This window comes from Triticum dicoccoides, chromosome 6B (assembly GCF_002162155.2).
Source record: "Triticum dicoccoides isolate Atlit2015 ecotype Zavitan chromosome 6B, WEW_v2.0, whole genome shotgun sequence".
Taxonomy (NCBI): domain Eukaryota; kingdom Viridiplantae; phylum Streptophyta; class Magnoliopsida; order Poales; family Poaceae; genus Triticum; species Triticum dicoccoides.
Genome location: NC_041391.1, coordinates 280,876,602 through 280,880,631, shown reverse-complemented (window position 1 = coordinate 280,880,631; position 4,030 = coordinate 280,876,602). Strand labels below are relative to the sequence as shown.

General features: G+C 42.3%; 1 long non-coding RNA gene across 2 annotated transcripts; it reads left to right on the top strand.

Annotated features, from left to right (window-relative positions):
- The first annotated feature begins 1,504 nt into the window (after nucleotides 1-1,504).
- LOC119324604 lies at nucleotides 1,505-3,828 on the top strand. 2 transcript variants are annotated; one of them, XR_005157048.1, is made up of 4 exons: nucleotides 1,505-1,833; nucleotides 1,948-2,267; nucleotides 2,531-2,570; nucleotides 3,517-3,828. It is a non-coding gene; the product is annotated as an uncharacterized LOC119324604 (long non-coding RNA). The 2 variants fall into 2 exon arrangements; XR_005157047.1 differs by having other exon boundaries at nucleotides 3,507-3,828.
- The last annotated feature ends 202 nt before the right edge of the window (nucleotides 3,829-4,030 follow it).

Here is a 4,030-nt window from a genome sequence, read left to right as displayed (position 1 = left end):
TCCAGGTGCTCGACAGCATGGTGCCATGTTGGACGCGTGCTCCGCGACCTCTCCTCGGCTCCTCCACGGTCTTGTGCGGGAAGGACGACGGCATGTCCTGGTGGCTGACGCATGTGGGTGCCGGTGTGGTGGCTCGTATGATTTCCATTGATTAATTCTCCGTTGGAAATTATTCCGCCAACATTGTATTTCTGAGGTTTTTCACGCCTCAATGGATTACAGGAGCACACCTATCATATGCCATAGCAGCAGTTTTGGCGTGAACACATCATCATAGTTAGTTAGATGCTTGTATATATGAACGATGAATGGGTGCTGCCTGATCAAACGCACGCCCTGGACAGTCTGCTCGCCCAAGTGGCTCTAGGCGTCCAGTCGCTCCGTGTGTGACGTCACTACTGTCCCCGATATCAGGTTCTTGTACACCAGACAAATCAACTTAGATTAGGCTGGTGCAAGAGTTCTTATGGTTGAATTCAAATTTTCTTTTAAAAGGAAAGGTTAGTAAATAATGTTGTTTTTCACTATGCAAATTCAGTCGTCGGCTTCGCTATTAAGTGCCAAGGTGATGGGCATATAGGACGTAGATTCGAAACTGCGGGGTTCAATATAGATGGCTTCACTACAATATTTTTTCCATGCGGTTGATGGATGTGAACGGTCTAGACCCGTGAGCGTATGCTTCATCAAATATTTTTGATCTAATACATCAGTTACATATCCATCCATACAACTTCAATTTTGATACATCAGATGCATCACGCACAATGAATCTTACAGTATGTTTAAAAATATAGACATATAAGAGTATCTGCAAGCAAACCACGTACCACACACTTCAAAGGTTATTTTTTCCACATTAGTAATAGCTATAATCAACAACTATTTCTACATTTTTTTATTTGATGCCAAATTTTAAGAAACGTAATTTGATGTATTTATATAGTAATCAGCATGTTGACTTTGTTCTCCAAATAGACTGATGTATTTCCGTTGATTGCAAAATTAATGTAAAGGATGTGAGCCCAGTTGAAAAAAGAAAAGCATGTTGACTTTGGCGCTTGTCCATTCGCAACATTAACCCACCATTGTCAGAGGGTTGGAGGATTGTATGCCGGATGTGCCATTAACGACATTGGTGAGACGAAGATTACAGGAGGAAAAGAAGGAGGAAGAGGACGATTTTGATGTAAAAACAATCGACAATGCTATTCGATGTGCACGAGATCTCTAACAAAACATGATTAATGTGAAACCAATAGAATATTTATGCCCCAACGCACGGGCTATTGCCTAGTACTTCTAAAGAAGAAGTCGGTACGTCGTTTGTTCGCCGTCGGTATTTTGTCGCCCGTCTGACCTCGGGCTCTCCCGTGCATACGTACCTAGCGCAATCTAATGCCGTAAAAACCTCCCAAAGATCCGCAAGTGGCAACAAATACTCAATTATCGTTTCCTTCCCTGATATCTTTTTTTTTTTCATGATAGCTTCCCTGATATCTTGGTCCCTTCTCCTATCCTTCCCTACCTCCTCTGATTTGGGATTACCTCCTCTGATTTGCTTCCGGCACACCTCTACTCCTGCGGCCTCTACCTGGAACCCTCGGTTGATTTGATTCCGCCATACCTCCACTCTTGCAGCCTCTACCTGGAACCCTCGGCTTCATGAAAGTAAGCACCAGAGGCCCCTCCGCGCTCTCGCCCCTGCCCTCATCCTCCTCCGCGTACCCTCTATCTACTCCTTTACACGTCCCGTCAGCCACGACCGTGATGCCCATCGAACAACAGAGCCGACAGATCATTTATACAGTATATGGGTTCTCGCAGTCGCAGGTGAGCTGCCCTCCCTGCATTTGATGCCCTTTGTTCGTTCATTCACGATTTGGATATTTGATGCGTGTACCTGCAATTTTCTGATCCATTCTTTCCCTAATGGCACTATGGCAGCGAAGGGTGACCGTCAGGCTCTTTATGGTTGATAGCTTGACGTTAGGGAGGTGTCGAAGTCTACTCGCCTGATCCTGGTCGAGGAAACGAAATGATCAGCGTAGACCGACTTTGTTGAGAAATTCCGCTAGCTTCCCACGACCATGACCAGATACCAATTCCGTTAATGAGAGAGGTGAAAATTGTGAACCTTTTTCCCAGATCGCAAGGCTCTGAAGAAACTGAATGTTCAGAGCACCCTTGATGTACCTCAGCCATGCCGAATTTTGTAAGGCCTTCGCCACCATTATTTGCTCAAGGAGGTACCCGCCAGCCATTTCGTGAGTATTTTTTTTGCCTATGCACTTCCTTGGTGAATTGAATGGAAATTTGGCTCCTCATTATTGTTCCAAATGATGGTTTTAAGTCAACAAAATTGCATGTCTATGGAGGTTGATATTTATGCAACTTCAAGCTTTGTTTCTTGTGCTCGATGATAGTAGTTGTTTGTGCAGCTTCAAGGTTTATTTTCTTATGCTTGATGATAGAAAGGATGTGTACATTACTGCCACACCCTGATGTGGCCATACTTGTCTTTTTTCAGGTGCCTTCGGCCCGCCACCTTGACGTACAGACGTAACAAGGTCGGCCCGACACATCTTGCATTTCATTTACCAATGACATGATATTCATGAAAATTTTATGTGATTTTAATACCACGGCCGGATCACTTATTCTATTCCGCTGTGAAATTATAGAACCTAAACTTAATCAGTCTCCTAGGCTCTCCTGCCTATCATCACCGTGTGGTTCTGATCTAGTGAGAGTGCGTGGCCTAAGGCGCCCGCCGCTGGTAGAGGTCGACGCGGACACGGACGATGGTTGCACACGTGTCACCATCTTCTTGAACATGTAGACTAGCATGGCCTAGGGCTTCACTAAGGTCGTTGTCTGATCTGCTCATTCTAAAAGTTGGCGAGCCTTTTAGCATCAATATCTTTTACACATCGCTTCTGATTCTGTTGCGATGATTTGTCCAGGCTATGGTGGTGTTTGAGAGATATTCAAATTTATCGTGTCTTATAATTTGACTGATGATTTGAATACTCCCATGGATCTTGATCATTTGTTGAATTTGAATAATGTAGTATCCTTCCTGAGTGGCTTCTTTGATTGGGAGCTGCAAATGCCTATTGTGGTGTCAGATACAAAATTTTCTTTCGAGTTCATTAGTACTGACCAGTCTTGCGGAGCAAGAATAGGTAAAGTGAACAGAAACATTGCATTTGATTGACTTTATTTGATGTTTCAAAATTGCGTTGCACTGATCTGTGTGATTAGGCAGAGCTTGCAACAAAAACAATGACGAAACTTGAGTCTACCTTTCAGGAGGTCTCACAATATTTTGAGGGTTATGTATATCAATCATTTTTTTAGTAAAAGGAGAGGATTGGGTAACGATCTGCTATTTTCTAATTGTAAAATTTTATTGATGTAGGCGTTGATTTCGTTTGCAAGAGTTATATTGTCGGTTACCCTTTTGCTCCATAGAATTGTTTACTAACTATGAATTGTTTCAGTTTCATGCAGGCATTATGATGTACTGATATGGGTGCTTGACAAGGTGGAAGAGCTATATATTTATAGTTTTCTCTGATTCGGTTTATTCTATTTACCATGGACCTATGAAACCGGAATGTTACCTCAAAAAAAGTCAGTCTTGCAAAGAAAAGGAACATTTGCGAGGATACGATACATATCTTGTTCAGTTTATTAAACTGGTCAGAGTTTTCCTACCTTTTGTTTATGAGATAACTTGTACGTTTGAGACAAGATTAGCACCATCTTTATCAAGTTTGTGTCTTATAGTTATGCTGTTATTTATGTTTACCCTTTACGTCCAATGCCACACTTGTGAATGCAGTTCTTTCCTACACTCACAGCTGAAACTGATAACTTGAACCCTTACTGGGGCAAGAGATTAAGGATACAACTTATGGAGTCTTAAACATCGATCACTTTGATCTGTGAAAATCGCAAGGATTTTGATTCAAAAATGGATAGTAGGCTTGTTCATTTAACTAATCTAAACATCTGATATGCA